Source organism: Passer domesticus, chromosome 6 (assembly GCF_036417665.1).
Source record: "Passer domesticus isolate bPasDom1 chromosome 6, bPasDom1.hap1, whole genome shotgun sequence".
Lineage (NCBI taxonomy): Eukaryota > Metazoa > Chordata > Aves > Passeriformes > Passeridae > Passer > Passer domesticus.
Window position 1 is genome coordinate 39,971,725 of NC_087479.1, and position 25,292 is coordinate 39,997,016.

Below are 25,292 nucleotides of genomic sequence, written 5' to 3' on the forward strand. Positions count from 1 at the left end.
TCCTTTGTTTAAACAGAACACATACATAATATAAATGAATTCATTTGTAGGCTAAAGTCTAGAAAGAGTGGGATGAAGAGCCTTGTGAAAATAAACAATAGAGAGCAGATTTCCAAGAATAAAATAGAGGAATGAGAATCCAAAGTTTTAGGTTTGAAATTTTATCTATGTATCATGAACAATAGAAATTCACATAAATTTTAGTGTTGCTTTTTCACACTATTTTGGCAGTGATCTTGACATTTTAATTGAGTCATGGAAGTGTATGATAATAGCATATGTTTGGTTATTTTTTTAAATTTAATGTAAACTATTTGACATAACAGTTGACAATATGGCATCCTGAAGAAGAAAAATGAGGGCTACAAATCAGAACCCTAAATTAAATGTAGTGATCATTTAAGGGATTCTTGCTCATGATTTTTTGCCATGTGACTTGCAACATTGGGAAGTTATTTAAAGAAGGAATTGCTTCATGTTGTAATTGCAATGTTCTCCTCTACTAAAGGACCTTGAGATGAAATGAACCCAAAAATAATAAATATGTACAAGAAAAAGATCATTGTAATGGAAGAAAACAGTTGAAAAAAATTTTAATGGATGTGGATATAAGTTTCCTGCCAAGTGTGCCTACAGAAAAGACAGTTACCTGAAGCATGCTGTTCCCTGCTTTCTTATCATCTTTGGAACTATTGTTTTATTCCTCCGTCCACAATTTGTGGTCAGTTCTTCTCCTAGCTTTTTCTGTGTTTTCTAGAGTGCATGTCCTTACCTGTCAGTGACTTGTTAAAATAAAATCATCCTCCATGAGGTTCTAGTATCATTGCCATTGAGAAAAACTTTCAGCACAGAAGAGCCCATCAACCTCAGTGCACATTTCCAAGACTTATTTGTATAAACAGCCAGCTGACATCCTTAAGATTTCTTAGACCTTTATAGCCTTTTCATCTTCTCTGGTTTCATGTTTCCCATTAATATCAGCTGCTTTGTGCTGCTGCTAGACTATGTGTGACCTTCCTATGCTATCTCAATATCCTCTGAGCAGAAATTCTCTTTCTGCAAAAGGCTGATATTCAAATCACTGCCAAGTGACAATGATGACAACTCGATGTCATTGTAACAGCAAAGCGAATCCTTCCATACATCTTTGTATGCTTCATATGGGCTTGAGCAGGATACACACTCAGCTATTGCTGTCAATGTGGTAAAGGCAACTTAAAATGGAGAATAGGAATCCTTTTCATGATAGTGGTTTTTGTTTTCATGCTTGGAATTGCACAGCATGTTGGCTTAACTCTCACCAATCTTTGTTTCCTTCTGTCCATTTACACAAACCTACTCCTGGAAAATAATTTTGTGGGGATTTTAACAACCTCAGGATTTTCTCCTTGTTCCCCTATTACCCTTTCCCCTTCCTTCCCACACCTTTAATTATTTCAGTAAATGAAAATATTGTGTGGAGATACATTATGTTGAAAGATTACATTTAGTTATCCTGCTTTGTCAGTGGAGAACTAGAAGTGACTGATGAGCATAGACAGTGCTAGGATGGAATCATATCAAGAGAACATGTGCTTATATTTCTAAAACGTGTAGTTAGAAGTTTGAGGTTTAGTAGCCCTTCTATCATGCGGTGCATCTGAATCTTTGAAGGAATTAGGGAAAAGATATATAGGAAGAGTCCTTTATTTGTAAGCTTTAAACTTACTCCAGGTCACCAATACAGAAAACCTGCTGGTTTTAGGGCTTGTACAGGAAAAAGATCACACCCTGTCTTGGTCTTTCTGGACAGAAATTGCTGGGATTAGATTTGTCATGAGTGACATACCTGGCCTCTTTTAAAAGTTGGACTAAATGTCAATGGGCATGTGAAATGAATGGTATTCTTTTTATCTTTCTATCTGTTCCTATTACAAGTTGCCTGTATACTTTGCAAGTATTCCACAAATAACTGTTATATTTCTTTCCATGGATGAGTAAAAGAAGGCAGATCCTAGAACTGCCTACCCAGATCTTTAGACAGTATTAATTTGGAAGGAATTGTCAGAGAGAAGGGTGTTTTATAAACAGTTTAGTCTGTAATCTGGTCCCTACTTATTCCAAGCTGCATCTGTCACAGCTGAGCAAATGCAGAGAAAATTTTTTCAGTTATCCTGATTGTTAGATTGATTATCTCTCAACAGCTCCTGAGTCATGAGGGCAGTGGTTGCTGTGTTTGGAAAAAGTGAGGGGAAGGCTGATGACATGTAAGCAATGAAGCAGCATTTGCAGAAAAAGCAGTGGCAAGTGGCCTCATGGGTATCTTCCCTGAACATAAACAGAGAGGATTGTTTGTGTTGTGATTAAAACTGGCTATTTCCCCTGTATCCATTTCCTTCTCCTGCTTCTCCCTGCAGTTTCCTTGTAAAAATATTCCATTCATCACAACTAGAAATTTCTGGAAATGTATCAGACCTGATCAAACTTACCAAGAACATTTTCAAAACTAGGATGAATTGTAAAGGAGGATTTGAGAGAATTGACTAGAATAATTGCTTGAGTTTTGCATGCTCAGTGCATATGATAATATGTGTTGACTAATTTAGAGAAGTTTCTCCCATCACCCACCACTTTTCCTCTCCTTTTTAAAGGTCTAGTATTGTCCACTTTAAAAATTCTCCAAAAATGGACTTGCAATGCCAAGAAAATTTTCCTCTCTGATCTGGTTGAAGCTGGAAATCCTGCAAGAATGTGATATGTGACGTGGACGACATAATGCTCTCATGGGATGTGATATTTTCAAGCTGCTTGTTCTGTGTGCAGCTAATCCATTTCCATTGGCATCATGGCTGCAGATTAAGCAGAGTCCATCTGCACACACATGTTACCTTTTATAGGGCAGAAATAGTCCTGTGGGACTGACAACTTTCTCATTTGCTGCTCTAGCCCATATAACTCTGAGTCACAAACCCATGTGAATGGATGTTTCTCATTCAGAAGACTCAGCTTTTATGGAAGTTAAAGTATATTTTAAAAACCCCTGCTTTTATTTCTTTTGTGGTGAAGCATCCTATATCATTAGCTTTCAACCTGTATTAGTCCAATAAAGGCAATTAGTTTTCCCCATGGCAGAAAGCCTGTTCTGTATTTGGCAACTGCCCTTGGAGCATATCCTTGGAGCAGATGGCTGCTTGCCTGCCAAATAAGATACAAATTAGATTTCCAGATGATTGAGTGACGGTGGCAGGGAAGCAGCCGCTCTTCTTAACTCCTCCTCTCTTGCAAATCCAGTTAATCAGGGAGAACAGAACCACCCTCTGCCGGGCATGCATTCTGCAGGGAAAACCTCTCAGGGCATGGGCCCCACAGCCAGGAGGTGGGATAAGCTAAAAGGGAATGTTTTGCTCTCTTAAATATTTATTTATAATGAATAACAAATCTGTCTTCTACACAAGTGAATTACCAAGGCTTATTTAGTCCATAAAGAAGGCAATAAATTAGTATCAATGGTCCCTATGTGTCTCCATCCAAGTCCTGCACTGTCTTGTAACGAGGCTGAGCTTCCATGCAGCAGGAGGATAACTGTGGAGCTGTATTGTGTGGCAGATCTAATTGTGATCAGCTTTTAGGTTCAAACACCATCTCCCCATTAGCTGCATCTGTGTATCTATCAAATGGAAGTGCACTCTGCTTGGCCCAGGAGGACAGGCAGCAGCAGCCTGGTAACTTGTGTTTGCCTCACGTACTGTTTCTTTCTGTGTTTAAAGTAAGACACAATTTTATATTTCATCATGGTTGTTTCAATGCTGTCAAAGGTAAGCAGGTGACTGCTGACAGGTAAAGGTGACAGCTGGACAAAGCACTTTAGTTCCGTTCCAAAACCCTTGGAAACAGCCACAGACTCACCATGCACCTATGAAGTGGAGCCAAGTTACATTTGGAACCTCATGTTCTAGCTAGATAACTGGGGAAAAAAAGAACAGCAAAAACAAAATAGCTTTGGAAAAAGACTTGAGAGAATAAATAAAAATATTTTTCTCACAGTGGGAAAATAAATTCAGTAGGACCACTAGTATGCTCGGCTACAAAAATCCATTTCCAATAAAGTTAACAGTTATTCTGGTACAATTGTGAAGGAAATCTGGCTTAGCACAGAAGTCAGGGACCAGACCTGCAGCTGATGCAAGTACATGTGGTCTCTACTGAAGTCCAGGATGATATATTTGCAAAAATGTAAAGAGCTGGCTCGAGGGCAACTACAGTCTAGGGACTTCTTATGCTCTTCCATAGTCCATTTGCTCTTCCATAAAATGCAGATTTCTCTGTATCTTTGTCTTCTCTTCCTTTCATACAAATAGTGTGGAGAGAAAGATTTGTAAAACTACAATAATTTGTCAAATTTTCAATATTGTTTTCTCTGATAAATAATTCTTTCTACTTGGTGTATCAATGATCACATAGATGTAAAACCAGCTATATTAGTGCTTCTGTGAGGCAAAAAGTAAAATATTTGTTGTAGCTGTATTTTCACATTGTTTGTCAATTTTCTACCCTTCACAAAAAATGCATTGCCTTCTGCAGCTGTCCTTCAATCTAAAGAGAGTTAGTTAAAGAAATACATAGAGAAGAAGAAATATAGAGAGGATGAAGCCAGAGTTGGCACAAGGTTTTTCAGTAGGGTCAGCAACACCCAGGTTTGCCATCCCAATGGCAGCTGGGGAGTGGGGTGCTGAGGCTGGCTGGAGGAGAGGCAAGGAGGACTCAGAAGTGCTCAAGGTGGATGCAGGATTTGGGCACAGGGAAGGAACTGGAAGACCACTGGAGTTTTTCTTAGGAGACAGAGTTATGAGATTAGAGCATCTAGGAATTAGCAGAACCCATGGCAGAGGGATTGGAAGGAGATGATCTTTAAGGATCTTCCAACCCCAACTGTTCAATGATTTCATTGGTAAGTCAAAATTTTAATAGTAGCTAGTATGGAATTTGATGAGGAGGAGCAAGCTGGAAAGTCTGTGAGGTTTGTCCTTTTGTGGGGGTTCTCCTTTTCTTCACACTTTTGCTTCCCTGCAAAGAGGGATTGTATGTTGAAGTTCCAAAGAGTGTCTTGGTGAATCAATCAGGCTTTCTTCTGCTGGTGCTCAGGATGGGGCTACAAATGGGGCAGCAACAGTCTCTAGCACTGCTGTGGGGCTGCCTTAAATATGCCTCAGAAAAGCAGAGCTGTGTCAGCAAGAGACCTGCTGTGACAGTCACAGAATAATCCCACAGTGTCAAGGCAGGGTGACTTGCCACCCCAGGCCACATCATATTTTCTTCATATAGTTTCTCTGGAGGAAACTTCAAAGTTTGGCTGTGCTCTGAAAAGAAGTTAGAAGGGCTTTAAAGTTTCCATGTCTCTTATTCCTCAAAAAATGTGCTCAGTTTAGAAGTAAAAGAAGGTTCATTGTCCTGCTGTTTCTTTGAATGTTCAAGCTGAACATTTTCTCTGGCTTCCACCTGTTACAAAGGCATACTGCCCTAGATTTAGACCCTCTAAAGATATGTGTACATTGGTTGAACAGCTATGAGGTTTTCTTCTAGTTTCATCTAATTTTTGTTTATGTTAAAAGCTCAAAGTAGACAAAGTTGTTATCAGCTCAGGTGCATTTAGCTAGCTGAGTGAAATCAACAGGTTGTTCAGTGTTAATTTTCAATAGTTCTTCTGTGGAAAAAATATATTTTCATATATCTCTGTGCATTAGAAATTTAGAAGAAACTTAAAAACTCTCATGCTCTGAAAAGACAGGTTTTTTGCTAGTAAAAGCAACAGCAGTGGTGCACCAGTGTCACTCCATTGCCTGAAAGCAAATGGCCATATTGATTTAAGGTGAAAAAGAATTCACTTTAATTTACCTCCCTTAGCTGTATTGGCTTTGAATTGGTATCACAATAGAAGCCAGTGGTAGCGTTAAATTAATAAGCCTAAAAATCACTAAAATCAGTGCACTAAAATCAATAAGCCTAATAGTCACTACACAAAGAAAATACATCTGAAAGCTAAGCCTGTGTCCTCAGAGAATCATGTTCAGCTTGGAAATATTAGTGGATATTTCTCCTATTTTGCAAGGTTGGTAAGAGGTTATTTGGTTTTGGTTTTAATTAGTTGATGGACAAACTGAGGCATAAACAGTGGAAGACACATCTGTTGTAGTGCATTATCTGTGGCACAGGTAGTACTTGAATCAAATCTTCTGGAATTTTTATTTTTACCTTGCTATAGCATCTCTAGCATCTAAGGCCTGAAATAGGAAATGCCCTGGCATATGCATCAGTATGTGCATTTCTATGTACTGCCAATAAAATCTGTCTTGAGAGCAGCATACAGGCAATATGTAGACAAGAAAATGAAATTTTTCAGCAGAGCTGTTTTTCAGAAATCCTGTGAAACCTTTAATCTCTCATGAACTTTATTTATATTTATTCATTCTTTCATTTCATTTTAACTCTCCCTCCCTTTTGAGGCAAGAATCTTAAACATCAAAATGACACACTTGGAAAGCCTGGCATGGACCACCAGAGTGAACTGGTGCTATGTACAAAACTACAGGAACATTCAGAGATGGTGGATGCTCTGTGGTAGGACAGACCCTGGCTGCCCCCTCTATAGAGGAGGCTATCACATAAAACAACTGAGAGGTGGATGGCAAATGTTTTTTAAATAATTTTTTTCTTTCTCTTTGTTATAAGTCAAGTGAGCATGATTTACTAAATCGTTCTAGGACATTCTGTGCCTCCTTGGGACTGATTACAGTAAGAGGAGATGCTGGAGTTTCTCCACAACTGTTTGTGCTCATAAATCAGAGCTTCACTGTACACCTAACCCTTCAATTACCTTCTCTCTAACAGCAGATTTTTCATGTCAGTGCTGAACTTTCCTTCCAGGCTCCCTCCCTCCTCTCTGCCCCATTTATTAACCCTTATTAGAATGAATCTGCCCCAGCAGACCTGTTCTGTTGAATGTATTTGTACTTCAAGCAGGCTCAGACCTATTTTAATTACTTTCTTTTTGGTTATTATTGCCTCTGTCCTCAGACTATTTTATCTTCTTTCCCCACTTTGAAAGGATTTGAAAAATGTTTTGCAATTTTGCAACATCAGATAGAATTCTGCTGATGAACTAATACAATTTCTAATATAATATCAGCTCTTCAGTAAATTGCAGTTTCTCTCTTGAGCTATCATGGAAAGCAAGAAAACTTCAAATTTTGTATTACAGCAAATTTCCCTACAGTTCACAGTATCCATCACTTCTACCTATGTACAAAAGTTAGGCCTCTGTCATTTTGATAGGGAGCAACAAGAAAGGACAGACAGTAAGCACAAAGCACATCTCAGTGTAGAAGATAGTAATAGTAGAAGATAATAGAAGATAATATAATAAAAATTATTATTTTTAATAATCAAAATTAAAGTCTAAATTATACATAAGTATTTTTCTTATGTTTTCACAGCCACTGTATTCCTAAAAAACCCCAAAACTAACAAATAAGCAAAAACCCAACACACACCCCTTACCCCCCTTGTCCCCTTCCACTGTGAAAATTTTTGCTGTTGACTCAAAATCTAAAAATAGTTTTACAAAAGGTGGTTTGGTGTTTTGGTCTAATTTCAGTTAACTTTGAATTAAATGAGACTGGATAGACAACTGTAGAGAATTAGAGACTGACAAAATATGGAGTAGATGCCATAAATAATCTTAACTGTTCTGCTGCCTATCTTCATGTGCCGCAAACTGTATACAAATATTCCATTATAAACAGCCTGGCAGAGTTAATCATGTAATCAGAACGATGTCTAAGCTATGATGCTACTTGTTGCATTTTTATGGTTAAGAAGAGAGAAACCATGATTTGTTGTAAGTAGATTGTGGTTAAAATGGGTAAATATTTGCAGGCATGGCCCTTACATGATTCATGGGGAAAATGCTGATGATATTTTCAGATTTTTGCAGAACCAGAACTGACACAACTGTAATAATAAATGTGCTGTAATTTTCTTCAGAGCTTTGTGTTTGCTTGATGACTCTCTGTTCTGTGACCTATTATTAGGATTTCTTACAGTAGCCTAAAATAAAAATACCAGTTCAAGGAAAGAAAGAAACCTGTATAGCCTATCGAGCTGGGCATTTTATTGCTGTATTCCATAATATGCTGTAATTAAAAAGAAAATAGAGGATTTGGGAAAAGTAGAGCAAGATTTATGCTTATGTTTCTGCTGCTTTCATTGCTAATTGTCAACCAGTGAGACACTGCAGCTGGTAGCAGTCTAAACCTGTTCTTAATAGTGAGGGAGTAGGCTGAGACTAGCATCAGGGATGGACAATAATTTTTTTATTATTACTATTTTTACATTTACTATGTACTAGTTTTAATTTTTTTTTAATCTCCTTTCTTCAGTGTTTGGTGTTGTTGTTTGTCAGCAATAGAATACAGAGCTAGGCAAACCAAAAGCTTGAATTATGTACAAAAAATAGCAGGTAATCAATAAAGGTTTTTCCTTGAGTAGTACTGCTCCCTTCTTCATATTGCTGTCTATATAAGAGCATTCATTTTATGCTCTTTGAAGCTTCTAAACAGAGAAGGGACTTCATCTTGTTCTCAATTGTTTACTTTTTTAAAAAGTATTTCTCTTCAATTCAGCCTTAAGTTTCTGTTTAAATGCTTCTCCTAAATGGTACTGATACAAAGTCTATTTCCAGTTTGTACAGATTGTCACTGATTAATAATTCTCTTTCTAGCATGATATAGATAGTAGATGCTAGCAGATACTCCAGTGGCACTGTTCCTATCCTGTTTAAAGACCAGCCTTTTCTCTGGGTTATACCATTTCAGATTTTATTACTGAAGTATTTGTGCTGTTCCTTTATTTCTTAAAAATACTTTTTGTAGTCTTGGTCACTCCTGTTCTAATGTAGTTGCCTGTAGCTAGTTGTCTTAAAAGGTAACTTTCTTCACCAAGAAATGCAAAGTTTGTACAGATTTGTTTCTCTTTCTTTGAATAAGGAATACTTCATTTGTTTACAGATACAGTATCTCCAGAGGGGTAAGAGCTGACCACAATTTGAGAATGGAAAAGGAGTGACTTTGGCTTTGCCTATATAAGTTGCAAGATTTGGACATCAGCAAATGTCACAGTAAATGGTATTTCCTCTGGCATTTATTTATTTGGATTTATTTGGAACTTTTTCTATATTTTTATATTTCTTTGCTGATTTTTTTTTTTGTTGCGAATAACTTCAGTTGTTGTTGTTTAGTTTTTGTTTTGTGTGGTTCCTGCACACCCAAAAAATAGAATTTTTCCTTCAGTTACTCCACTACAGAAAATCATACAGTTCTTATTGAAACACTTCTGGAAGTCAGTATAATCCCAGTGGCATTCAGAACAACTGATGTGTGCTAAATGGGATTGCAAAGAGAGCCACTCTTCATAAAACCCTACATGCCAAAATCCATTTAATGCTTCCTTTTAAGAGCCCCAGCTGAGAAAGCGCAGAGTTTTGTTAAGCTTGACAAAGTAACATCTCTCTCCCCAAGCAAATGTAACTAAGGTGGATGGGTTCTAACAACATTGTAGGGAAGAGAATTTTGATATGCTTAACAGTTGCAAATTTAAATTCTTGTTTTCTTCAGAGTATGCAGAAACCTACACTCTGCTCTGCTGCCTGCAGGTTTGATGTGTTACTGTCCATACTTTTTGACCTCTATGGGGAAATTAAGTTATATACACTGAACAAGAACCATGTTTTTTGTCTCATTCTGATCCATTTGGCAGACAGGAATTATGGTAGAAAATCACAAGGAACTGGATAGCAAGGCTCTAGAAAACAACAGGAGTATTGATTTGGAACAGCCTTTCCTGACTTTGCATAATTTCTACATGAAACTCCAGATTGGAGGGATTCTAGTGACTAAAGTAGTGAATGAAGCAAGAAGGTAAGAGAATAGGTTATGAGCCAATTAAAGCTAATAAAGAAATACAACATCAGGAAGTGTGTGTCTGACCCAACCCAAAGATGGAAGTCAGGAGATTTTATCCAAATTATCATTAGACTGACTTTCTGCAGTATGTATGTAATTTTATATAAAGATCCTTTGTGTTAAGCTAACATCCAGAATGTAAGGATCCTTTTGATCATTGAATGAGCTCTGTCTTTAAATGGAAGCTGAGTTTTGCTCAGGTAATTAATATTGCTCAGGTTTCCACAGAAAGAGGTTTAAATATGGTGTATGTATCATCTTGCTTGCCAGATCTTAACATCTGACAAATGAAGCAGGACCCTGCTGTCAGGCAAGGGAGGCACAGAGGATCTGACTGTGGCACACCTGGTGGGTGTGCTCAGGACAGACTGACTGGGTCCAAGGTGCAGTCAGACATGTAACATCATTCCTCATTTATTCCCCTGCCATGACAGAGCATGGTTGCTGCAGTGCTCGCGTTTTCACCCTCCTCCTTTCCCTTGTGCAGCACTTACTCATTGACCACAGTGTCTTGTCTGCTCTCTTATTTTCATGGCATACTAGACATAATTCCCAGGAACGTGCATCAGTCTCCTTATGCTCCTTCTTTTCAGAGAGATCTGTTTATTCTTTTTTTTTTGGTGCATAATGAGCTTCATAACATTTATTTGGGGCAGGCTTCATCACAGATTTGTGCTATCACATCCATGAATGGCTAGAAATATACAAGTTATGGATTCCTGCCAGCATTCAAAAAACTGTGTTTGTACTTTATTTTTGCTAGCTCCTGATCTACTGAAACTAATTTAGTAATTCTCTAATTGTTTTGTTCATTTGGAATTGCAGTATTAATCAAATATTACAGTTGTCTCAACTGCACCTATCTATTCTGCTGTGCTCCCCATTGTGAACACCTGGATGCACAATGACACTACTTCTAACCAAAGAGCAAAATATTTTTGCTTCACATTTCTTCTTCTCTTCTGAGTTTGTTCATTCAATATAGAAGTATACTCTTGTATAACTCATGGAAAATTTTATTGCTACTGCAGCATAGTCATGATTAAGACCATGTTTTCTATTGATTAAAATTTCAAACTTTTGAGGCAAGTGTATCCTACTCCCATCTAAAACTGGAGGACAGCCAATACCACCATAGAAAACAACTTTATTTCTGGTAAGGCTAAGTCCTTTATACAGACCTCAGAAGGTTTCCCACTTCTCCAGAATGCACAGGGCATAAAGCATTTCCAGTGCTTCCTCTCTGGAAGCTTTTTTTGAATCATAAATTAGCACCCTATATGAAAATTAATTTAATCAGAAAATTAAATGCTTTTATGTGATCCTGGGTGTATTTAGAGCTTGGTTAAGAGGCTCCCAAAGTAGTTTGAGTACTTTTGTCCCCATATCCTATTCCTATTGTCATTAATATCTATAAATCTTAATTGAAATTACAGAGCTGAAGAACTGTGCTACTTTGTACTCAGCTGGAATGAGAAGTCACTCTCTGGTCCTGGGCCAGCAAAGTAATCAATGCCGTTTAACTGCTTCTAATTTCACAGGATCAGTGCTTTAAAGTTTGAAATAAAATTGCCATACTTCAAAGTTAAAGTTAAATACAAGTAAGGGGCTGTGGGAGTTTGAGAGAGAGTGATGGAGAGGAAATGTTCACTGACTAGGACTGTGATACCCCATGTGTGTCTCTGAATACAAATCCATTAATAGGCAAAGTGCTTTTTATTTAACTGCTTATTTCTTCTGACTACATAGTAATTAAGAACTTTTCAGAGTTAACTCTTGGAAAAAGGATACGTCTAATATGAGGTGCTATGTATTTATCTCAGGTTGTAGATTGTTGAAGTAGGTGCTAGGGAACTATAGAAAGTACATGCTACCTAGTTAATCTGTGATATTCTGGTGTAAAAATGATTCTATGTTTAATATCTTTTTGACAAGTTTGAGGGCTGAGGTATTATGTTCATGAATAAATAGTAAAATTTAGGATTAGGGCTTTGTGCAGAAATTGTTCTGTTCCAACACAGAAGGAAAAATATCTGACTGATCCCCACGGGAAATCTGACCTGTTCTCTAGATGAGATTTCAGCTGTGCCTTTGTAGCACTTTCTCTCATGCCTCCACATTCCTGTTACAGTGAGTATATCTGTCTACAGCAGCAGTGTAGTATATGATCTTGCTAGTCTGGTTCTGAAACTCCCCTCTAATTCTTCATTACATAACTCAGATGTCTTTGCATGTGTGTCCTGGGAAGAGGGGGCAGTCCTGTGAAGAATTATTCAGCCCTGATTTTTTGCTTTATCCAAGATTTTGGTTCACAAATGCATTTTGGTTCAACTCTCATCTGTCCCCTAGAGCTCAATTTAATTTTTACAGCAAATACCACCTCTGCTGTGCCTCCTTGTCTGAGCTGTTTGCAGCTGTTCCTATCTTTGTGAGTCTCAGTGAAGTGTTTGTTTCTTGTGTTACTGCCCAGTTTGAACTCTTATTGGAACACTCTGGGCTCCACTGACAGAAGGTGCCCTCCTCCTGCCCCTGGCTTTATCACGCACTGGGTGTATTTAATCTCCCCTGCTCTGATGTGGTCTGAGGGCTTTAGCAAGCTGTTGCCATCTTCCTGAGGGGACAGGACTCTAGGGACAGACATGCTAGAGTGATGGCGAGAGAGAGAGAGAGAGAGAGGAGGCTTTTAAACACTGTGTGCTACCTGTCAAAGAAGAAAAACACCAAGAAGTTATAGTAAGCAGGAAGAGTCTCCACAGACTTGACAGCTGAACTTCTGAATGAGCTGTAAAGTGCTTTTCAGCTCTTTTGTGTATCCGAATTTAAAGTGGCAACTGCTCATGAAGATGAGCACTCTCTCTGCTTTCTGCTGACTTCTGCAGAAGGTGTGGGGAAAATGCACTTTTCAGGCTTTGCTACAAGGAATTGGGGCACTTGGGTTTAATCAGCTTGGAGACTCGGCTTCAGAGGATAGTGCTCTGTATAGGTAAACATACAAAAAAAAAAAAAAATCTCATTCACTCTTCCATGGGATATCATACCATTTTGAAAGAGATTCCAGAATTTACATGATGAGTCTCAAGACTTCTTGGCAAAGTCGATGCATCTGGATTGTTCTGGTGGATGGTCCATTATTTCTGTGTAAAATACTGCATAGTGGTCCCTTGTGAAAGCCTCAGCATGGGCAAAGAGAGGGGCCCAGCGAAAAGACAATGTCAGAGTAGAGCTTATCAGACCATAAGGAAGAGGGAAGGTGCATACAGTATCCAATTGGTAAGACAGTGACCTTATTCCAGTCCTATTTAATCACAGAATATAACCACAAATTTACAAGCAGTGATTATATCCTATGAACCACTCTTATTTGAGAATTATTGATGTATCTTGTTCAGATAGATGTTTTTTGGGTTTTTGGGTGTGGGCATTTTTGTTGTCATTGTTGCTTGTTTGTTTCCTTGAAAGTAAAACCTGTAGTGTGCTTTTACTTAAAATTAGTTATAATGACTAAATAATAATTGAATGTAATAACTAAATGTCAAGAGAGATTATTCTTTTATGTATTAATTGCTTGTAGGTCAAAGGAAAGACTTTTCTTATATTTCTAACATATTTCTTACGTAGGAAACATTTTTCTTCTCTACCACTGTACACATCTGAGTATAAGACAAATGCAAGAAAAAGTACAGATAGATCATACAGATGAGGATAAATTAAATGTTCTTCTTGTGCCATAGCATGTAAAGACATACTAAAAAGTGGAAGGAAATAATGTCCAACCCAAATACTTATTTTTTTTCTGAAAAAAAATTATGCCTGATTACTTTTACACATACTCACCTGGAATGATAGTCTTATAAGGCTATTATAATAGGGATTAATTCTTCATTATTTCTTCTTACAGTACATAGTGGAGAACTGTATGAAAAATGTAGGTTAAGAATAGCGGTAATATTCCTAAAATTATACATTATTTATTAAGTGCTCTTTCTTGAATTCAGATCTGATGCCAGCCACAGGAGATGTATGAGAAATGGGCTTGACCACTATAGTCAGGCAATTGACTCTGCACCTGTCTTAAATTCTTATTTTACTAAAACATTTTTTCTTGGAGACAGCAAAGCATTTCAGTTGGGTTCCTTCTCCAAGTTTATGCTATTATGGATCCAATTTCTCCTGTTCTGTAAGGTTTTTCTTGGGGGGAAGCTTAGTGGTTGTACTTTGTTTTTATGTTCAGGAATATCTACTTATTCAAAGTAGCCGTTGCCTATCATGCTTGGTGTTTTCTAAAGACTTTCTGATTTCATTTTATGACTTTTCCACTTTGCATTCTGATGCCTAAGAAAAAAAAAATATAGTACTGCAACCACTCTGTGCCCTCTCTGTCCCTGTCTTCAGGATCTTTTCCATAGCTGTTGTTAAAATACAGTCCATGCTTTATCTGGACTTGACACGGTTTACTTTTTAACTTTTTATTGGTTAACTGATTTGCGCACATCCAGACCTAGAATTTGCTGTGCTGTGGTTTTCTCTAGTGCTGTAAGGAAGTGATCTTCCACTCACCAATCCTGCAACACTGAGTACACCTACTATAAAAATGCTCAGATTATTCTGTGCAACTGAAAGGAAAATGGAGGACTTTTTTAACTGTAATCCCCTTTTCCCCACCCCTTGCTTCTTTTTCTCATTCAGAAAGAACTCCAGAGCTGAGTTCTAGCTGGGAGCTTTGTAATAATGCAAAAACATAATTTCTTATATGATCCAGCAACTTGTTCCTTTCAGTAGTAATATGAATGCAAAATTAGGGGGTTAATACAAAGGGTTATTATAACTATCCTAATAGTGTAAGATTGCTGTTATTGTAAACTCCTTTTTATTGTTCAGGCTTTTGGTCTCACTGCTTTGTTTACCACCACAGCAATTTCCTCTTTTGATGTGACTTTACCTGCTCCCATATAAAGAAAAACCAGTGCATTGTTTTGAACTCAGAGAATATTCTACAGAGCAAACTCTTAAAATACAGTAATTTTGAACATGAAGTATGCTTAGAATTTCAATAGGGTTCAATCTTCATTAAATCAGTCCTAGGTGAAATCTAGTGTGATATATTCTTTCATGATTTTGCATCCTAAATCAAAGGTTACTTATACTGGAATCTGAAACTTTAAATCTTCTGTCAAATTTGACAGTAAATATATATATAGATTTAGCTGGTACTTTGGCAAATGTTTGTACTGCTAGAACAAGAACTTTTGAGGGTGAAGGTGGCAGTAGAATTACCCAGATTCAATAAGGTTAAGGAAGCTGGAGGAATTTTTTTACTCATTTCTTGTAAGTGATTTTGTAAAAAGAACATTTTCCTCTTCCACTGCTATCCTTGATAAATCTGTTGTAAAAGTTAAAACATTTATCAAAACTGCCACAGATCCCATGACCCATAGAAGAAGGACTATCAGACCTTAATTGCAATAGCTGTGTAATTGCAGAACTTCCCTTCCCCTGTTCACCCACTCTCTGACCTTTATGTCAGCTTCTAATTTCCTTCTGTAATTGACTCTTCTTTCTAGAGCAGGAAACTGTGGCAGCAAATGCATTTTAGTGCAGAGGAAGATCCAAACGGTGCTGTCAAATGCCTGTATCAATTTTACTTTAAAATAAAGGTTTTTTGGGAAAAAAAAAAACCTAAAAAACACAGGCAGTTTGAACAAGTCTCAGATGAAAAAGAAAGTAGTTTACCTAAATATTGTTGTGGGCATCATGTTTTCAATATATGAAATTAAGGAAGGACTTAAAATGCTACTTTCCAGTATGTCCAAAAGACAGATGTTTGCTCCAACAATTGCTCATTTCAGCAACACATATTAATGGAAACCCATCCTAAGTTTACTTTGCATCAAGGGACAGCTAATCAATAGAGACAGGAAAGGAGAGGAATATACCCTGAAAGTCTTACTATTCTCATCCAAAGTGAGGTTTCTGTGTCATGCACATTTCTGCCTCTTTTCTATGTCACAATACATCTCCATTTTATTTCCTTGAGGAGATTTCCATTTCAGCTTTCCCTGTGTTTATTGAGTGATCCAGGAGTGATTTGTGAATTTACTCATTAATGTCCTAATCTTACTGGTTAATCAACAACACCAACTGTCAGTAACTGGAAACACACAAAACCAGCTGGGCTTCGGTTCCAGGCTGCTCCAGTAGGAAGTAATATTTAAAAGAATAAAAGTAGCTGCTAGTAAGATAATGTTGTTGTCATTTAGAGCAATTGGATTCTGAGGAATTACCTACTTCTTTTACACACCTAGTGGCCACAAACTTAAAAGATAAAAACAGTTCATCTTGTCAAATTTAACAGACTTAACAGACCCATCTACAGCTTTACAGAACCCAGAAGGGAGTACAATAACATGAAAAAAATAGTTGTAATTTTTCATGTCCCCTTTATTCCTGGCTTAGGGAAACAAGCTGTAATACAGGATATTTGCTGTAGACATTGTACTCCCTTGTAATAATTTTTTTCTGCTGGCTGTGCCTTTTTTTGCTTGTTATTAATATGTTTAGGACATAAGGGAGTAGAGGGCCAACCCCACACCTTTACCTGGGTGTTTGAACCACAAAATTAATACATCTATCTAATCTATTCAAAATTGAATTGAAGAACAAAATAACTTCTGTTATTATGCATAGCTAGCAGTAGGGACTGAGTAGTCTGCATAACTGAAATGAATAAAGCCATTCAAACTCAAATCTTATATGTAAAACAACATCCTCCTTACCCCAGTGAAAAGTTTTCTAGAACTTGGTCCTCCCCAGCCAGAGGGAACCCATGGTGCTATGAAGGGGAATGGCACAGAGAATGCATGTGTGTAGGGGAAAGCACAAGCCTGCAAATACTGTGTAGTGCTATGGCACCACTAAAGGCAGAACTTCATAATTTGCCTTAATTCTCTCTACTTTGTTTTTAAAAATAATCTTACAATAACTGGAGGGTCAGTCATTTGAAATGAGGAAAGAAGCAATTCTTTTTAAAGTTTAGATAACATACAAACTTCATATGTACATTCCCTTCTAAAATTTTATAATTTGGATCCCTCTAGGGATTGCCAGTACAAGCATAGCCTCTGTTGTCTAGTCTTCAGTATCTTTTGTGTCACGTGCTGTTTTAACTACATTTGGTCTCAATGGGGATAAGCATCCATCTAGAAAAAAGTCTCCTTACCTTGACCTGTTTTTCTTGATTTCCCTTCCTTTCACGGGATTATTCGAGATTTCAGTTCTTACCATCCTTTTTGAAATCAACTGTAGCTTAAAGAACAGCCGTCTTTGGAAATCAGGTATCCAGCATCAATTTCATTCTCATCAACTAGATCAATTCAAGGCACTCTTTGAACATTAAGATAAATGAAAAATACATGTTTAGAGAATTTTGTAAAATTTCCCAAGTCAGTAAACATTCAAACTCCTCCATGACTGGCAAGATAGAGTCCCTATCTCTGAGACAATATTTTTAGGAAAGACCATAGCCAAATAGGACTAAAAAACAGAATTGCCATCCACAGGATTTATCAATACGCTAATATGCAAAATAAAAACTTTGAACAGCTGTTGAGCCAAAGCTGTAATATATACATGTATGTATGAAACTGGCATGCGTGATCTTTATTTTCCTTGGATTAAAACTTTCTAATGCTCAAGGACCACTGAGCCCTAATCAGACTGTAGCAAAAATTTGCTAGAAACCAACAACAAGATCTAGCATTTTTGATTTTATTGAGGACAATCCAGAGATATCTTACAGTTAAATGTTATAGTGCTGAACTAAGTGAAGCACTTACTTCCTTGAAAAGGTCAAAAGGTTTCATCCATATTTTGCAGGGTGCCTGATTGGCTTCAGGAAAAGGAGGCTCACATCCTAAAAATTTCATTATAAGCATGTTCCCTTTTCATTTTTTCAGAAAGCATTGGATATGGAGAAGATAGGAGATATTCCAATATGGGAAATCTGGTACTTCAATTATACATTATGGATTTGCCTCCTGGTAGTAACTCAGAGCCAAATCTTTACAGAGCCAGTGGCTCTTTGAAATCATGTAATTATTTTCATTTCACTTTCTTCTTGATACTCCTTACTGACTTCTCTCCCAACTACAACTAAAACTGAATATTGAAGGTACCTCTGGAATTCTAAAGGCAAAAAAAAAATGACCAATCCTTTTCAATGACAATGACAGAACTTTTTATTCCAGTCTTTAAGGTTTCAGATTTGCCAACTTATAATTCACGGTGATGAAAGGTGGCTCAGGCCAAGTGCCAGAATGATTCAAAGCAGCTGACATGCCAAGAGGTGCTCCCTCCTGTGTATATATTTCATTCACAGGAAATAACTGCAGGTTTATATAGAAGCAGTAACTAGATTAGCTTTGGTGGCTCAAGAGCTCAAAACCCAGTTATCCCAGCCTTGTGCTGTGCTCCATATCAGCGAGTTCTCAAACAAATATCTTGGAAAAAGCAAGTATACTGTTTTACAAAGATGAGTGAGTTTAGTAACTAGAGTATAACCAGAAAAGAATACTTTGCATTATTTAGATTGACTTGGTGACCTACTCATCATGTTTTCTAAGAGCTGTTGTTTGTGTACACCTATGCAGGGCACACATAAACAGCATAGCTCCAAGAAAAATGGAAAAGATCAAGTTTTTGCACCTACAGTGTCTGTAAATCAGTGACAGAAAACTAGGAGAGAAAAAAAAAAGCTTAGATGATATAAATAGATAAAGTAGGAAGAATTAACAGAAACTTAAATAGTAAATGTATTCTAGAAGTGGTAAAAAAGCATCAGCAAACACTAAAGGCTACTTCAGTGAGTTGGAAATGTGTATTCACATGTAACTTGTGAGTCAGGTACAGCTGAAAGAACAGATTTGGTAAAAGCTCGGGTGGAAGGGGAAAGGGAGAAGTAATACATAACTAACACAGAAATAGGATGCATATTTTGTCTGATATAATAATGCCTCTTTGGACTGAGTGAAAGGTAGGAATGGTAATTAGACATGGCTTGAGACATGCTGGGTAAGCTGAGCAATGGAAGTAGCAGAAGAGATTAGTTTCTCCAGGGAACACACAATGTGCACTGGTCTGGCTAGACTGCCTTGTTTCTGCATCTCCTCTGTTTATAGTGCAGCTGCTCCCAGCTGTCAGAGAAAACTCTGTATGATAATCTCTAGGCATATGACTCTTATTACTTTGCACATATTGAGGAAAGTACGAACTGACAACCTACTCCCTGCCTAAGCAGACAAGAGAAAAGATTTCATATTCAGCCTAAAAGATGTTTTTGCTACTGCAGCTTATGTCCAGCCCAGAATTAGTATGTGGATAAAGACTTCAAATGGCATTGTCTCTGAATATAAAGAAAGTACTTGTCCCATCATATTGTCTGAAGATAAGCAGTGATCCAAGAGAGGCAATAATGTTTACCTTTTTTGTAGTTAAATCATGTAGCTTAAAATATCAGCTAAACTTTGAATTTATCCCTCTTGTATGAAAGAAAAATCACTGATGTCTGAGGATGGAGAGCATATTGATGAGATACCCATAGAAGCTACAGTGTTTTTAACTGTAGTATTGTGTGCTACCATTTCATACTGTAGCTAGAAAGGTTAAGGAAAAAAAATGCTAGTTTCAGATTGATGTGAGGGTTTTGGTGGTTTTTTTTGGTTGGGTTTTTGTTTGGGGTTTTGGGGTTTTTTTTTGTTTGTGGTTATTTTTTTTTGTTTTGTTTTGTTTTTGTGGTCTGTTTTTTTTTTTTTTTTTTTTTTTTTTTAGATGAGTGTTGAATTCCCTCAGTCATAAATCATTTGTAAGGATTATTTTTTTCCTTAAATCACCAATATAATTGACGGGGACTGACTATTATGATGGCAGATTGTGCTCATTGAATTTCCATTAAGACAATCTAGAGAGCCCCTGCAGGGAACACAAAGACACTTTAGACAAAACAGCCAAAGAGGTCCTCAGCCAAGGGAGAACAGGTAGAGAACTTGCATTTCCATGACTAAAACTTCTTTTCTTCGACTGACTGCTCAGTTTCAGCAGATTTCCTTGAACCCTCAACCTTTTGTTCCTCTCTTCATTATTTCCTCAAGAACTTTTAAGTAGAAGTCTCTTGTGATTATAAAGTCTGAACCCTTTTAAAAGTAAGAGCTTTTGTTTAAATAGACTTTCCCCTTTTCATTAAAAACCACTTTGCTCTTGTAAATTAAAACTAACCTTTGGAATATAATAGTGATTATAACCTGATCTTCTGCTCCACACACTGAACTGAGGCACCTGATCTAGTTCAGAGGGCTATAAAGAATGTTATCCTTTAACTACAGTTTAAACATGATCATAAGTCTTTTTGAAATTAGGTGAACTAAACAGGCTTATTTGCAAGCACAACTTACTAAACATTTTGAAGTCATTTGCATGAAATATCTGAGATATCATGCTCCAAAGAACTGGAATTAAATGTGAAACTGGTTGTAAAATCAGTGAGATGGCCCTGAAGGAAAATTTATTCTCTTAATAAATGTTTTTGCCATAAAAATACATTAGTTTCCTATGTCAAGAGATTAACTGTTTTCTAGCTAATATTGTTTCCATGCAAGACCAAATTGCATAATCCTTGTGAAATGAGAATACTTTCAGCCAGGAAAAAAAATTATGTCACCTATAGCCAAATTTATTATCCACTTTTACTAGACAGCCCTCTTTCTAAATATGAAAGCAAGAGTAACTCATGATTTAATACAAAGCCTTGCTCCTGACTTTCATTAAGATACATATCCCAATTCTCAGAAAGCATGGAGAAGGGGGGGAAAATGCCAAAAAATGCAGCAGAAATATTTATGACCAAGCCCTTACTTATACTGAACTAAATAATGGTACGACCTTTTCTATTTTAGCTGTATGTTCAGACTCACCCTGCATATATTCAGGCTCATCTTACCCCTAGCTGAGCTCTAGGGATTTTAAGCAGCAGAATAAAAAACACTGAGAGTGGAAGCTTGCTTTTGTACACTTAACAGTTTTGGAGCACAGAGAAAGACACTTGTTTAAGGGGTAAGGCTGGGACAGCAGGGTATTTCTTAGGAAACAGCATCTAAATATCATGGATCATCAGCTGGCAGTGTAAGTCCAGTCAATGCAGCTGCTGCCAATTTAGCTAAGTAAAGGATGCTGCCTACAGTCCTGCATTCTTCTCTCCCACCTGCCCTTCCAAGAGTCTGAAGCAACTGATGGCTTTGGTGCAGGTGCAGAATGGGGAGGAGCAAGTCCTGGATCCCACTGAAAAACTGAACAGCCTTGAGCAAACAGTCTTGGGAGGTCTCCAAAATAGTCTCCCTGTGCTTGTGCCTCTAAATAAATGCAAATGATAGATACAAAACCACTATGTTTTCAGGGTAGAAAAACTAGGAAAAAAACACGTCAAAATGAGCTGGGCCATGTCTGCCCGTGGCAGTTTTAGGCTTCTACATTTCATGCTGAGGAAAAGACTTCTGTATTCAGCCCTGTATTTTTTGAGAGGAGGTTTTAGATAAGAGACTAGCAGAAGAGAAACAAGGCATGGACACGGGGTTAGAAAGCAAAAGGAAAAGTTGCTTAAGGTGATGTGGCTATTTTAAACTCCATTAAAAAAGTTAAGCGAGAGCAAAAAACCCACCAAACCAACCCAAAATTTCTACCTCCCAAACAAACAAAACCCAAATGCCAGCTAAACGCCACCAAACAAGCAAAAAGAAAAGAAACAAACCGTCCAGAAAAAACCCCGAAATCCAAACCACACAACCTTAACATGCAATGACATGCAAAAATCCCAGCCAAAACCACAGAAAAGAACCAGAGACCAAATGTCCATAACCCCAGATCCCCCACCTTACTGCTCATCTGCCACCCAGGGACTGTATTACTCTGTGTTAAGAGTGGGTGCTAAATCCTGCTGTAATGGAGTCAAACCTGCTGCTGTTCTCACATTTACAATAGAGGCCAAATGCTGCACAGCTACCAGAACAGGTCTGCAGCTGTAAAAATTACTAAAGAATAGATTGCTAAATTGTCTTGCTCAGGCAGAGTCAAGTAACTTCCCCCTGCTACCCTCCCTAAGTTTTTAGAGTTGAGAGATACATCTCAAAATTACTGACTGGTTTAAGAATCATGATTTATGAATTATAGGGATTGGTCCTGTTGCTACACCTGTTACCCTGTGGTTGGAGCAAGAATCTTAGTGCAATTCTTCTAGAAATTCAAAACACCTCTTGTGGCTAATACCACATGACCTATTGAAAATGCCTTTATAGTAATTTGCCATTCAAAATGCTCTCTACCTCCTATTTTTTAGTAGCTGCATTTTCAAAGATAGCTTTGTGCAACTAAATAATTTATAATTTTTTTGTATAAGATAGTCCTTTTAAGAATACAGATACGGGGGGTGTGGTGGTGTACTTTGCACCCTAAAAATGTGTTTGCAAGACATTTGTATTCTTCACTGGAACTTACCAGAAAGTGCAAATAGAGACCCATTTATCACACTCTCAAATTCTACATGTTTCTTTAAATGCTGATTTTTATTGCAAAGGCTTTAATTCCCCAAATGGAAGCACTAAGCACCAGCCCATTTTGTTTCTGGCAAAACTGGAGGAAAGCTTATTTCAAATTTCTAATTAAAATTCTTTCTTGCTGTGTAAGGAGCCCTGATGGGATTCCTCAGGGTAGTTGGATGGGTTTCTGATTGAATTACAACTGGCCCAATTGCGTGAATATTTCATTTAAATGTTGTGAACTGAAAACAGCAATTAACGACACCCTGAATAATAAAAAGCACTGCTTTACCTTCAATCCTCTCCCTCAGCTGATTCAATTTAAATGCTTAGTCACTAGGAAAAACAAAAACAACCAAAACAACCCAAAACAAAACAAACAAAACTAGAAACAAAAAGCCAAGCAAGGGTGACTGTGGGGGAAGAGGAGATGTCTCCAGTCCTCATCCTACAAGTCAGAAATACTTTGCCTAGAGCTGATGACTGTGGATGTGACACTGTTGCAGAACTGCCCTCACTGTGCTTCTGACCTGCCATTTATTCAGTATTATACACTGTGGTTTCTGTCCAATCTCACTGAAGTTAATTTGTCTATTGTCTCACCTTTAGCATTATCATCAGCCTTTTCTTTTTTTACTAGAGAACCACACTGCCCATAGATTCACTGGCGAACATTTGCTAATCTGGTTAAAAATTCTGCAGCTATCAGAATGGACAAATTCTCCCAGCCCTACACATGACCTTCTGAGTGAATTACCCAGATTTACAAATTAACTTTTAGGCCAGGGCAATTAGGAGTGATCCAGCTGTGCCTAACTGCCTGGCTGGATTATAAACATCTCCCAAAGAATACAGTAATATGAGCTGATACTTGGGATGAAAATACAAGAATTTGGGGAGAATTATAGTAAAACTAAATTCTGGGATGATATGCAATTTCTTCTGATATGTTCTAGACAGTGACCATTGTATGCACCCTGCCTTCAGAGAATCTGCTCTTCCTGCATTTTGCAGTTTTGTCAAATATAAAAATTTAAAAGCTCATGAGAATTGGTCTAAATCTGGCCCAAGATCCACTGTTTCAAAAATATTCTTAGGAGCTGATGACTGATTGGACCTTGACAACCGGAAGAAAATAAGTTGATTAATTATAACCTTTACTGTTACTTATTAGTAATCCACAGCGTTTAAATTGCTGACTTGATTATCATAATTGCAACAGCATAGTGACTAAATCAGGAGAAGTTATTACTAGGACTAATGTGTTCCTATAATAGAGTTTTCTATGACTGTATCAATATCCATAGTTCATAATAAACTCCCTCCTTTTCTTTCCACATAAGGAGCTGCTCAAGTCAGAGCAGATACCTTGGGGAAAAAACTCAAAACCAAAACCAGAGCCATGGAAAAAGATAGGAAAGAAACCCAAAAGGTAATTAGTCTTCTGAAGCAGCCATGATGATTTCATATGTGAAATGGAGTCAGCACAGAACACCGCATGAGGATCGATGTTACAAGCCTCAGATGCAATGATATAGCTTCATTCTGGCAGCTGCAAATTCGTCTGGCTCTGTCTGTCCCTTGTCAGCACAGAAGACACTGTCGCTTTGTCTGATTAGTGTGGTATTATCTCATGGGCTGATTCTTCCACAGAAAAATGAGCCACTCTACTTTGTTTCATATTCCTCAAACTGATTTGCAGTTGGAAATACATTAAAATTGCATTTACTTGCTTAATTATGTTATTTTTCTAGATTTTGGGGCTTTCTTCTTGGTGGCAAAAATCTGTAGAGGATAGAAAATTTTAATAATACAATTGAATGTCTATATTTATGTAGGTCTAATATAATTTGTCAAATACAAATTGAATCATGTTTTGCATATTACTTATTTGCAGTTTATTGTTCTTTTTTTACAGACTAATCTTCATACTTAGAAGGCATTTCCCCACCCTGTCCCTTGTGCTGGTCTTGCTTTGTTTTTGAACTGCTATCCTCACACTAGGAGCAGTTCCCTCAATGTACTCTGCCTGTATTTCACATTCTAGTCTTTGTTACTAACAAATCCAAATCTGAAAGCAAAACTCAGCTGAAAGCAATATGGCTTGCATTTCAGAATAGGTCCTCACAATAAGCCATAAGGTTTTATGTTTTTGGTGCAAGTTTGTGAGCCAACTTTGGTATTGCTAGAGTAAGCCACAAACAGTCTTAGAAAATCAATTTGTAAGCTGGAAACTACCTCAGACCAAAATCTCCACAAGTGAGGTCCATGCATCAGTGAGCTAAAATGCATTTCAAATGCAGCTCTAACACTGAGCTCAAACTTTCTCCAACATCAAAAACATTCAGACTACATTTGGATACTATACCTATGAACAACTTCAGAACAGTCCTGAGGAAATGTTTAACAAAGGGTCCATTTTTCTTTCATGCCATTTCCATTAAAAAATTTACCTGGAAATCAGTTTGGTTCAAGGCAGACTTTGGCTCTCATTCCCTTAGTGAAAGGAAAGGAAATATAGATAGACAGGCAGGAGGACAAATTTTAGCTTTTGTTCTAGAGCCAAAAATAGCAAACTGATTTTTTCTCTGTTTTGAAATGTAAAATAATAAGGAAAAAATACCTGTATTTTACCTCCTTTAAAGTGTGTGAACCCCATAAATCATCATTATTGTAACAATTCATCAGAAATATCCCATAATTGAGTACCTACAGGTATATA

The 25,292-nt window shown here is 37.3% G+C and overlaps 1 long non-coding RNA gene across 3 annotated transcripts in view; it reads left to right on the top strand.

Moving 5' to 3' along the window:
• LOC135303275 (uncharacterized) overlaps nucleotides 1-24,258 on the top strand; it is a 38,699-nt gene extending 14,441 nt beyond the window's left edge. The window contains exons 2-4 of one of the 3 annotated variants that reach the window (XR_010364724.1): nucleotides 9,042-9,158; nucleotides 9,790-9,950; nucleotides 23,914-24,258. This is a non-coding gene — a long non-coding RNA (uncharacterized LOC135303275). Of the gene's footprint in view, nucleotides 1-9,041; nucleotides 9,159-9,789; nucleotides 9,951-11,431; nucleotides 12,844-19,338; nucleotides 19,646-23,913 lie in introns of those variants that run through there. The other 2 variants (XR_010364725.1, XR_010364723.1) reach the window with 2 other exon arrangements.
• The last annotated feature ends 1,034 nt before the right edge of the window (nucleotides 24,259-25,292 follow it).